Here is a 13,375-nt window from a genome sequence, read left to right on the forward strand (position 1 = left end):
ACTGAATATTCCTTTGTCAAAAAACAAAGTGTTGTTCAAGCATTCATGAGGTGTTCAGTATATCTCATTTTCCAATATCACTCCCAAAAAATGGCTGCTGGGCTGACAAAATGATGTAGTTTCTGGGGGGGGGGGGACCACAATTATACCACAGAATTTCCAGTGATTCCTAGAAAGGCATGATCCTGTGCTGAGCAACAAAATTAATTTCTCATTTGTCCACTGGATGGTTCCAAATGAAAATCTTCAGTATGTTGGAATTGTCCAGCTGCTTAAGCCTTTTGGAGGGTCATGGATTGGCCTCTTCACTTTCAGTGGTAAGACTGAAGAACTTTTTCAGCAGACCCTTAAACCAAGGCTCCTCGAGAGCAATATTTGTATTACTCTTATACAAATGATGCAAATTGTATCAAATAGTACTCCAAAGACAATCATGGAAAATATAACTGGCCAGAAATCCAGTGTGGAGTAGCAGTTAAGAATGGCAGCCTCTAATATGGAGACCCATGTTTGATTCCACACTCCTCCACACGAAGCCTGTTGGGTGACCTTGGGCCAGTCACAATTACCTAGGACCTCTCAACCCCAGCACAGATACCACACAGAGTATCTGTTGTGGGAAGAAGAAGACAAAAGTGATTGTAAGCTGAGACTCCTTAGGGTAGAGAAAAGCTGGGTAGAAAAACCTACTCTTTTTCAGAAAAAGAAAAGATGTTTCTTATCTCCCACTTTTTTACTACCCAAAGGAATCTCAACGCGGCTTACAATTGCCTTCCCTTCCTCTCCCCAGAACAGACACCTTGTGAGGTAGGTGGGACTGAGAGAGCTCTGAGAGAACTGTGATTGGCCTAAAACTAATGTTTGTACTGTACTATCCCTCTCCCATCACAAATAGTAACTCTGGGGTGATTTTTATACAAGAAAACCTTACCGCCACATGCGTCATAGCCTCTGTAGGTCCCCTACAGTGGCTTTTAAATTTCAACGTAAAAGAGAATATCTAGAAACCAGGCCACAGATGTTTCAGCCAATACATATTTTGGGCTCTCAGCTTCTTGCACAGAATATAGCCAAAATAATTTAGTCATTATAAGAAAATACTCTCTTAGCCACATGTGATCCCTTTGGTAAATGCTGCACAGTTGAGCCACAAGGTTAAATGTAGTGTGTTAACTGACCCTTTCCATAGTACTGGTGCCAGCTTTGGTGCCCTTGAAGGGTGTATGCAGAACTTGTTTCCTCAGTCAGGGTGTGCCCCTTATTATGAAGGTTTTAAAAAAAGAATAAATTATATGTTAGTACTTAAACCACAACCATAATGATTATTTTTTTCTACATTTGTTACCCAGCACTAAACAGAACTCATTGATAAAATAATGAAATATCATGGATTAAATATTTAGAAACACATGTAAAATATATTTGTATCCCATAGATGTGGAATGATGCACACATATGATGCAGGGAGTGGGTGGATGCTATATAGCATGGGTGGTCAAACTGTAGCTCTCCAGATGTTCATGGACCACAATTACCAGTAGACAGGGGCTCATGGTAACTGTAGTCCAAGGACATCTGGAAAGCTACAGTTTGGCCATTCGTGCGATATACCCTGAATCCCCAATCTGGCAGTTAAAATAGCTTGTGCATATCTCAGGGAAAGAACTAACAATAGTGTTGATCACCTGTTTGGACAACAGAGTTGGGAGCTCAAGTTAGTCATCACAATATCTTTTCCTTCTAAACAACTAATTCACTGCATCCTCTTTTACATGGCCTCAGCTATCTGTGTACAACTTCTGCTGCTGCTATTTATGAGTCAGGAGCTGGATCAATGCCTATGGTTTTATACAATCATGTTGGTGTTACTATCTGAATTTCCATTGCAAATGAGATATTCTCTCTGATTCCCCACAGCTCTCCCAAGGAAACTAGTTGAAAGGTAGGAGTATCAGGTGAACTGTCTTTCTTGGCAAGATTTTGCTCCTAGAAGTATTTTAAAAACTGGCATAGTCATTCTTTTTCTCAAACAACATTGAACTATAAAGGCAGCATGAATCCCCATTTCTGAGACGCGCTGCGTTAATTCTGTTTATTGCGATATGATACTCATCAATATATAAGTGTTTCCTTCTCGCTGTGCTTTTGTAAGTTCCACAGATGCATCATACCTGGAAGGGATGGCTTACTGGCACCCACAGAAAAGAACTGCTGCTGACGTCCGATAATATCATAGTAGCTAGTAGCCAGAGTGATCAAATCCTTCTCCAGAGACACATGAGTGATATCCTCTGTGTTGTAATACTTGCTTATGGATATATGCTTTACAAAGTTGCTGCAGGACACCACATAAGCACACATCTTAGAAGCTGAACCTCTAGGTCCTTCATGGATCTCTGCATCAAGTAAGTTTCTTAGGGTAGTCCATACATGACAAAGAGAGCTTTGACTTGGCAAAGTTTATACCCTCAAAGTCTCGTTGTTACTGGATTCAGATTTAGCTGTTCCACATCAAAATAGTAGCATGCATGTGTCTAAGGAAATCGTATAACAACATGTGATCACTTGAAGTACAACAAACCTAGTTATTACAATATTCTGTTAAAATAATAGATTCAGGTGGGTGGCCTTTTTTTTTTCTGATGCAGCAGAACAAAGGATGAATTCAGCATTACCTGAAGACAAACAAAGTTTGATTCAAGATATATAAGTTTGCACTCGAAAGCTTATACTTTGAATAAAACTTTGTTGGTCTTAAAGGTGCCACTGGACTTCATTCTGTTAAAAGAATGGCACCATACTAGTCAGGTGTACTCAAAATTAAATTACTTATGAATTACGTATTAAATGGAGCTCTGCAAAACAGAGCTGTTCTGCCAGGTCAATGGCTGAGGCCGGGCAGCAAGGAAGATCAGGGCCCCTCCCCCATAGAATGGTAGCGAATTCTAACAGCCCCCTCTCCACCTCCCCCCTTTAGATGGTGACCATTAGGGTTTTAGTCTCAGGATGAGTTTTTGCCGCAATTCTTGGTTTTATAGGATTTTTATCAGTTTTTAAGGGGATATATTGAGTTTTTTATCCAAATTGTAACCCGCCTCAAGCCTTTGGGGGGAGGCGGGTAAATAATAATAATAATAATAATAATAATAATAATAATAATAATAATGGAATTTACTCCCAGGAAAGGGTTGCAACTGAAGCCTACAATCCAAAAACCATTAGCTTAGAAATAAGCTCCACTGGACTTGATTCAAAATAAACCTGCATAGCTCTGGGCTACAGAAGAGAAATTAAATTAATTTCTGCTCCTTAAATTAATAGTCCACACTGGCTGAGATGCCATATTTTCAGCACTCCCTGTTATTAAGTGTTATTCAGCATAAGTCTGCATATATATTTAATAACATGGCAACATAGTTTTACAAAGAGAAAAATTCAACTTGGCAAATTCCGTCATTTTTATGTTGCTTTTCTTCTTGATAGAAAAACAACCCAATTTCATGCCTAGTATAAGCTCCTAGAAGTCTGCGATGTTTTTTTTTTTGGGGGGGGGGTGCAAAAACTTGTTTATCATTCCAGCATTTATAAAAGGGCTCTGTGCCCCTAAATTGCATCATTTCAATTACAGCACAAAGGAAGCATCCCTTGGTGATCCTTCATGAAGCAAACATTGGGGACTGTCAATTTGATCACTTCCTGTTTTCCATTGTCCTCTCATGACTACCCTGCTATTATCAATAGTAGAGCTTCATTCCCCAACACTGTGTGCTCCTTCCTCAGCATTTATTCCCCGACTCTTTGAGATGACTTTCAAATTGCAGTCTTGTGACTGAGTCTTAGTAACTCAGTGCTACTTTATTTGTCAACATCTGTGTTAAATACATCTTTGTGCCAAATGATTACCCAGTAATACTGATATAGAAGCAAACAAGACACCAACATAGCCCGGAGAGTCTAACCAAGATAGGTGAAGAGAACAAACAGATATAACTGGCCAGAGATCCAGTGTGGAGTAGCAGTTAAGAATGACAGCCTCTAATCTGGAGACCCAGGGCCATTCCGCACCAGGATCTATATAGCAAATTGGTTTCAGAACAAAAAACGCCATTTTTAAATAGTGGAATTCATCGTTATGCATACCTGCCTTTGTAGTGGAATCCAGTTGCGTTTCTATCGTTTCCCACAGGTTTCCGGTTTCGGCAAAAATCACTAGCCAGGAAGCAATATTGCCAAGCTTTGTCCCGCCCCTGGCCGTCAATCAAACGAGCAGCCAATGGGCGGCCGTTATCATGCTCCCGAAAAGCCCCTTTCCCTTTAAGGAAGGTTTAATAATTTAAAAAAACACACACGTTGCAACGAATCTGCATTGATTCGCACACCCCCCCGCATGGGTGCGATTTTCGGTCGAAAATAGAGTGAAAAATAAAAGGAAAACAAACCAGCAAAGGGGGCTGTGTGGTGCTTGGTGCTTGGGGACTTAAAACAGCTCTGGGGAGGGACTGCAGCCGGGGAAGTCTCTTTGGGTAAATGAAGGCTCGCCGGTGCGCTGATCTCCGCTCGCTCCGAGAAAAAAAAATGGCAATCGCTTCGCCGGAAGATTAGAGGAGAGAGCCAGGGGGAGGGACTTTGCAGAACCCTCAACAATGGTAACGCACAGAACTTTCCCGCTAGTGTTGCAGATTGGTTGCAAGAGTGTAGCGCTTTCCAGAGGGTGAATCCACTTTTTGGGATTTCCCTGAAAGCGCTACAACGAAGCACTTTTCGCGGATTGGTTTCAAGAGTGTGGCAGATTGTCAACGACGTTGTGAATAACAGCAAATTAGTAGCGATTTCAATTTGCAACCATTGTGCAATTTTGAACGAGTGCGGAATGGCCTCAGGTTTGAATCCACACTCCTCCACACGAAGCCTGTTGGGTGACCTTGGGCCAGTCACAATTACCTAGTCCTAGGACCTCTCAACCACAAATACCACACAGGGTGTCTGTTGTGGGAAGAAGAAAAGTGATTGTAAACTGAGACTCCTTAGAGTAGAGGAAAGCTGGGTATAAAAACCTACTCTTCTTCAGAAAAAGAAGAGTTGGTTTTTATACCATACTTTTTTACTACCCAAAGAAATGTCAAAGCGGCTTACAATCACCTTCCCTTCTTCTCCCCACAATAGACACCCTGTAAGTTAGGTGGAGTTGAGAGAGCTTTGAGAGAACTGTGATTGGACTAAGGTAATTGGAGTTAACGTGGAGGAGTGTGACATCAAACCCAGTTCTCCAGATTAGTATCCACCACGCTTAACTACTACACCAAACTGGCTCTCAGAGCAGAATGATGGAGCAAGCCATGATGTAGAGGACAGAGAAACAAACAAGGAAGCAACTCAACAGAAGCATCATAAAAGCTATAGAAAGGGACATCAAGGAAGACTATGGAGCCAATCAAAAAAGGCCATGTTGGCAAGAAGATCCAGAGCTGCCTTCAAGAGTAATGCAGTTGGCGAGCCTTAGTTTATAGCTATAATAAAATATGGCTGCTTTGTTTGAACTCGGCTTGTTCAAGTTTGACAAATTGCACTGCTGGAGGGCACCTTGTTTAATTTGTCATGCCCCCAGTAACATCACGTATAGCTTGTTAGAATTGTTATTTTATCATTGTCAATATTTTAATAAATAAAAGGCTGTTGTAGAAAGGGTTGCCAACTTCCAGGTGGCTCCTAGAGATCTACAGCTATTACAGGTAATCTTCAGACAGCCAAGATCAGTTTCCCTGGAGGAAACGGCTGCTTTGGAGGATTGATTTTATGGTATTATGTCCCTCCCCGGGCTCCACTCCCAAAATTTCCAAATTTTTCCCAACCTAGAGTTGGCAACCCTAGTTACAGGTCATTAAAACTATGGCATGCAACAAATCAGCTCTAATGTTAAGGAGCTATTAAATGCAATGATTTTATTGAGCCTGCACTGCATGCATATGTCATAAATATAGCTACATGAATAAAGTATGTTCTGGAGTGTTGTTTTATGCCCTTTTAATTGTGGTGCTTAATGGTAATGTTGCATACTTGGTGGGCTCCAAACTGAAGTCAGCCAGAGCTCATGAAAGAATCAATTGATGAGAGATAGAATGTACCCAAAGAAAAAGAAATGTAAATATTAGTTGTGATAAAATATACAACAAACCTGCAGAATCCCCCATTTCCCTCTTCCTTGGGATTAACAGGCATGAGCAACACAGATGCCCCTGTAACAGAGATAATTACCTCCCATTTTTGAATACATATAACATGTCTCATCCTATAAGTGGGCTGGGTTTCTTCCTTCCTGAGAAGGGAGGTCACCAGGGTTCTTTGGAAATGGAAATCTCAGAAGCAACCTTGCTTAATTCACCAGCCCTGCAAAATGAGAAAAACCTGGGTGTGTGTCTGCTTGCGTGCAAAACCTATTATCTGCCCATCAGTTGTCACCCAGTGCTGCAGTTGCCTGAGTGATACCAGCTCATTGTTTCCAAGGGAATGACACAGGGAAAACACGTTTTAGCATTTCATTAAAAAAAAATCCTTCTGCTCACCCAAGTTTGGCTTTCTGGAAATTTAGGTCCATCCTTAAAAATGCAGCAATTAAAAGGGCAGGGACTGTGTATTTGAGAAAGGGTGTAGAAAGAGGGGGATGGTGCCTTAATAGGGATATGATTTTTTTTTAAGGGCTGGGTATCTTAAAGGCACCAACCTATGACCATATTTATTCACATGATTAATTAATAATTGCCAAATCTGGTCATGCATGACTGACCGAAATTAGGCTTTACCAAGCCACCTTTCTGACTAAGAACTTGTATCCGTAACTACCTATTCTGTTGTGAGAATTATATAGTCAATTAACACTATGTATATCAGAGGGATTTTGAAATGGAGTGATTAATATTGCCTGTCAGTCATTCATCCACTAAAGTACGTGAAAGCACCAGTGTCTATTTAGCAGACTGAGGAGAGACAAAAAGATGAGCTATTTAAACTCTATTTTTTAAACTGTGTTCCACAAAGTTCTTGATTCATAGGAGCTTACCAAGCAATTAAAAGACCAGTAGTGGCACACTGGGATTCTTGAAAGAAAACTTATTCAATGTTTTCAAGGTTAAGTTGACATAGGCAGCTGGGATTCAACATAAAATCAAAATTGTCACATTAAGTGAACTCTAGCCATTAAAGAACTATAGAAAGTCCTTTAGATCTTTGCAAGATCAATGAAGAGTGAAATGGACAGTTCAGTATGGATGTAGTTGAATTTAATCACCACCATTGTGAATGAGTCATTGTTTATGGAATTTTAATGGGGGAATTTTAATGGTTTTAATGCATTGATTTGTACTGAAACATTATGAACCGCTGCGAGCCGGCTTCTGAGAGCAGCGGTCATATAAATCGAATTAACAACAACAACAACAACAATAATAATATATATTGTAGTGACTGGTTGAAGCTAGTGATTATTGTAGAAGTACTAGAGGCAAATCCTGTTGCACCCAGGGAAACAAGGGGCACTAGGATGCAAACCTGCACTGTGGCCTTCCAGGGGGCTGGCTACAAGGCAGAAGCTCCTACCCATCTGTGGAGTTTTGGCCCCGCCTCCAAAGCTCAAGGAACATTCCTGACCCAGGGGTCACCAACCTCCAGTTATGGCCTGGAAATCTCCTGAAATCGGACGTCCTCTGCTGACTATAGAGATCAGTTCCCCGGGGGAAAATAGCTGCTTGCAATGACAACTCCCATGGAGGTGCAGGGATGCCGGGCTCCAGGTGGTAAACAAAGATAAGTGCTGTGTGGCAGTAATTGCGAATAACAATAAACATCCAATAATTCATAAATGTGTCCCAGTTTCTTCCTCCAATGAAAATATTTAATTGATAACAGTTTTCTTGAAGAACTGAAAACCTTTCAGTCAGTATGTTCTTCAATTCAGTTCAGTATCAAAGTAAATCAAAAACAGTTGTATGTTACAATCAAACATGAAAACATTGGTTGGCAAAGAACTTACAGAGCGTTTATCAATTACTGCTCGTATGTCAGCTTTTCTCAACATTTTTATCATTGAGAAACCACTGGAATATTCTTCAGGATTTGAGAAAGCTTAGAAGTGGGATCTCCACGTCCCAACTGGGCTGGCATCCCTGCCACTGTTCAGGAATGCCAGCCTCCAAGTGGGACCTGGAGAGCCCCAGAATGAAAGTTCCTTTCCAGACTGCACAGATGAGTTCCCCTGGAGGAAAGAGCTGCTTGGAATGGAGACAGGCAGGGGACAGGGGCTGTGTAGTACACTCCCCTCTACACAGAGAGAGCTAGAGAGAGACAGAACACAGAAGATAAAAGCATTCCTTCCTTCTCAAAAAGGAAACATTAACCACACACAATTACTTCTCCATGTAAGAAATACCTGAGTGTCTCCTTCCTTGGATTGCTCTGAGAAGCCACTGGACAGAAGGTCCGCATTTAAAGGAAAACAAACCCCTAACAGTCAATGAACAAGTAAAAAAAAGACTTACACCATCTTCCTGCAACAGCTTCTTCTGCCTGTGCTCTAGCTACATCTCTTTAAGGCAATGGAAACTTGTACAGCTTGGTGTAGCGGTATAGTGGTTAAGAGAAGTAGTTAAGAGAAACTTGGTGTAGTGGTTAGGAGTGTGGACTTGGCTAGCCGGGTTTGATTTTGCGCTCCTCCACATGTAACCAGCTGGGTGATCTTAGGCTCGCCACAACACTAATAAAGCTGTCCTAACCAAGCAGTAATATCAGGGCTCTCTCAGCCTCACCCACCTCACTGGGTGTCTGTTGTGGGGAGAGGAAATGGAAGGCAAATGTAAGCCACTTTGAGACTCATTCGGATAGGGAAAAGCAGCATATAAGAACCAATTCTTCTTCTTTGGCAAGCTGAATCTAATTCCCTGCTCCTCCACATGCTGGGTGATCTTGGGTTAGTCACAGTCCTGATAGAAACTGTTCTCACAAAGCAGTTTCTCTCAGAGCTCTCACAGCCTCACCTACCTCACGGGGTATTCTGTAGTGGGGAGAGAAAGGAAAGGCAATGTAAAGCAAGTTATAAAAACCAACTCTTCTACTGGAAAGGTGCTATTGGGAAACATTTATCTCCCTCTCCACATGTCCCCATGGTGCTTCTTTGCCCCATCTACAGTTTCCTCACCTTCTATGCTATTGGCCTCAAATTTGCTTTGTTGTGGTGGTCTTTGAAAGATTGAAACAAGACCAAGGAGGCATGCATATGGAAAAGGAAAGTCTACATCTTCCCAGTCTCACCCACATCAGCATTATATTCCCTGCTACAATTGCCTGTGATAGTTACCCCCAAAACATTCCTCCCTTCTCATATTGCAAACCTCACATGACTTACTCATGAGTAAACATTCACAGTGCACAGGCGTTTCCTCTGAGTCCCAGAGGGCCAGCAAGGGACTATTGCTTAGCATCCCACAGACCCCCCCTTCACAAGGCATTTTGAGGCTGTGCAAGGAGAGACCAGGACAACATACTGGCAGCAGGGTATGCTCTGAGGCTGGCTCCTCTTCCACCTAGCAAGGTTCTGAAACTGGTAGGAAAATGGAGCTGGAGACCTGACCCCTTATCAGCCTTTCTTGGCTTAGAGCTCCCTCCTGAATGAAGCTAAACTACCATGGCAGGCCATTCCTGGCTGATGGCCATGACTTACATATGAGGAAACATTCTCAGAGCAGGGATCATTACTTACTCATGCATAAACATTCCCAGGGTAGAGGCTTTTCCTGTTTGCTATGGATGCCAGTGGGCTGGAGGGGGGCGTTTCTGGACCTCCTGCATCCCCCCACCCCCCCCCAGAAGGCAGCTCACTCCCCCTCCTATGACTTCTGAGTTGAAAGAGGCCAGGAGAACTTACTGACAGCAGGGTATGCTCTGAAGCTGCCACAGGGCAGGCCATTCCTGGCTGAGGGCCACCTCTTATTGGAGAAATATTTCTGAGGGGGCCAATCAGCTAGGAAGTAAGTTGTCTGCGTGCAATTTTAGCTGATTGGCCCTCATAAACAGAGTGCAATTTAAGCTGATTGGCCTTCATTGGCAGAGTGTAATTTGAACTGTTTGGCACTCGTTGGCAGAGTGCTTGCTCTCTCTGTTGGCAGCTACACACTCCGGGAGGGCCATTCAGGTTGGAAGTGAGTTGTCAACTTGAGCTTTATTATGTTTAATGATGATGATGATATGTATCCAGACAAAAGAAGAAAGAGAACACATTACAAGCAGAAACAGAATAATTCAGAACAAAGCACATTGTGCCGACCTGGGAGCCATGTATACAACAAATTAAAAAGTTCCTCTTTAACTTGAATTTTGGGTGCTCCCCTTGCAGATAATGCTCTTGCATGACAGGTCTGACATGGTAACTGATTTAGGTAACAACAGTGGTGAGTTGTGTTAGTGACTGATGTCATAGGCACTCCTCAAGGCCACTGTCTACAAACAATTTCCACATGACATATGAAATGGCAGTAGTACCACTCCTTGTCGAAAGAATGGCAATTTTCAGTTTTGGTGGTTTGGCTACTGAGAAGATGAAATGTTCTGAAAATAGAGGCATTTGTTTGAGGGATGTCTTCTAAATATTATGCTGCCAAATTAACAATGAGTGGACATTTTTGCACAAAGCTAACTATCTGGAAAGGTGCAATTTTGAAATACTTCTTGAATTAGCATGACAGCAAATTGGGTGGTTTGAAGATGCTCAAGAATTTTTCTGAATACTTCTCAACTATTTTAAATATTTGTTATATTGCTGAAGTTACTTGCTTGTATATAAACATCTTTGATCATATTCTCCAGCTGTGCTTAACAAATCGGCTCATCAAGCAAATACAGGGTGGTAAAAAAAAAAAAAGGCATTTGGCACCAGCCATCATTCACATGGTTATAAAGATAGCAAGGCAAAATATACTCCACCCTAGCTGATTGATCTATCAGATTAGTAAGATTTATTTTCTTTACTTTGTAGGAGTGGAGTAATATGAAATAGAAACCTTCCTTAAAACGCAATCGTTGAAAGCTCTTAACATAGGTCAATACTAATTCCCCGCTATATTTGATACAATTGGAAATTTGTGATAGGTTTCCAGTTAAAATTGCAGAAGATCAGCTGATCAGTCTTTCTATCACTCTCAAACTCTTAATGTGCCCACTCAACAAGGCTGGGAACATCCAAGTTAATTATTCAGATGCTGCAATTTTCATCCATTCCATAGTCTTGACTGCCTGTATTCCAGAAATCAAAAGTCCCTCAGCATTTCTTCTGTTTTCTCACATCTACTGAGCAGCAAAACAGAGCAGAAGACTCTGATGGAAAAGATATCATTGTGTCATAATAAGTAGGAAGAAGGAAGCATTCCTGATTTGCCTATCACTTTTGTTCTTCTACTGAGAAAACAGAGACCCCCTTCATATTTTGCCTTATATCCATGACCAAAACAGTAATTATTACAGCTATTAGCCAACGTTTAGCATTTATCATCTCTATCTTGATACATTAACTTGATACCAATGTTACTCGAGCCTCCTTTTTAGAGGAAACATTGAGGTTTCCAAACAGATAGCCAAATATTGTGCCATAACATGCACATTATACCAAAATCATGTTACTTGCAATCTGTCATGCTTTATGTATACTAACCCTGATATGTTGTGAGTTTTAAACATTTTAAGTATTTATTTACTGTCAAGCATTTATTAATTGTCACAATGTATTAGATTATAATTTTTAAAGTTATGCAGGTTTCATAGGTGGCTTGGAGCTGCATTGCACATACATTTGAATTTACTGATGTCACTAAGTAAAGTGGGTATCACATAACCCAGGTCTTTTCTACCTCCCCACTTCCACAATAGCTTAGATAAAAACAACGTATCTGGCTTAAAGACAGGCTGTAAATTGTATGCTTACAGGAGTTGCTGGGATTCATTTCCATAAGGCTGATATGAAAATTGCTGGAACCTTTCTCTTTCACTAATCTATGTTCCTGTGGGACGAAGGGGGAGAGGCTGGCATCTTCAGTCTGCTTCCCTTCCAGTCCTTATCTTTAAACCTCCCCCCCCCCCGCTCCAGAGGAGCGGGAGGAATAAAGGAGTAAGGGCAAGTGGGGAGGAGTTAGGGCGGGCCCTGTCCGGGATAAAAACTCGGAGGGCCCAAACAGGAGCTGCAAAGCGGCTCCTGATTGGGCCCTCCGAGTGTCACTCGAGGAATCCCAAATGGAATGGAATGGAATCCCAAAGACATCATTCAATTTACAAAGAAGAACACTATAATTATCAGTCACTAGTAATTAAGCCCGCTGTACTTTAAATACAGCGGGCGCTAGCGGCCGTCATACCCTTCCTGGGGCACCTGTCAGCCTTCCTCGCCCCCCCTCCGCCGGAGCCGCAGCCACCCCTGTGTGAGCCTGGGAGGCTTCCCCGCTGCCGCTGCTGCGGCCGCTTGTGTGGCCGCGCTGCTGCCTACCTGTGTTCCTTGCAGAGAGGGAGCAAATGTCGGCGGGCAGCTCGTAGTGTGGCCAAAGCGTGTATGGCGGCCTGTTCCAGCAGTGGAGGCGGGATCGGGAGAGAGGTTGGGGGCTGGCGGTTCCTCCTTGCTGCCGCTGCCGCTGCCGCCTCTTGCCTCCATTGGTTGCCGCCGCCAGTTGCCGCCACCGCGGGCCGCTGCTCGTCTTGGCAGCAAGGCAGCAAATGCCAGCGGTCGGCTCACGGTGGGGCCGAAGTGTGTGTTGCTGCTTGTCCCAGTGGTGGAGGCGGCCTCGGTAGAGAGTGGGGGCCAGCAGTTCCCCGCTGCTGCCGCCCATACTGGTGGGCGGCGGCCGCCACCTGTTACCACAGCCTGTTGCCGCTGCTTCTTCGCGCCGCCGTGGCCTGTCACCTCCGGGGGCCGCTGCTCGTCTCGGTGGCGAGTCAGCAAATGGCGGTGGTCGGCTGAATGCGGCCGACGTTGGAGCGGGCGGATTGGTAGGCGCTTTGTGCCTCCCGATTCGTCAGTCTGGTGGCAAGGGACCAATCGCGACCCGCGCTCTGTGCAGCTTGCAATTGGTCCCTTGCTGCCGGACTGACAATTGGAGGGCCCAATCGGCAGGCGCAAAGCCTGTTTTATTTTATCCGCTCCACAGGAGCGATTAAAGATTGTCTGGGTACTGTGTTTACTTTCTTCATTTATACCTCACCTTTCTTCCCAATGTGAATAATTCTTTTCTCTTCTGCTAGAGTCAGCTTGGTGTAGTGGTTAACAGTGGTGTGCTCTAATCTGAAGAGCCAAGTGTGATTCTCCACTCTTCCACTTACAGCCAGCTAGGTGACCTTGGGTCAGTCACAATTT

Source organism: Paroedura picta, chromosome 4, assembly GCF_049243985.1.
Source record: "Paroedura picta isolate Pp20150507F chromosome 4, Ppicta_v3.0, whole genome shotgun sequence".
Lineage (NCBI taxonomy): Eukaryota > Metazoa > Chordata > Lepidosauria > Squamata > Gekkonidae > Paroedura > Paroedura picta.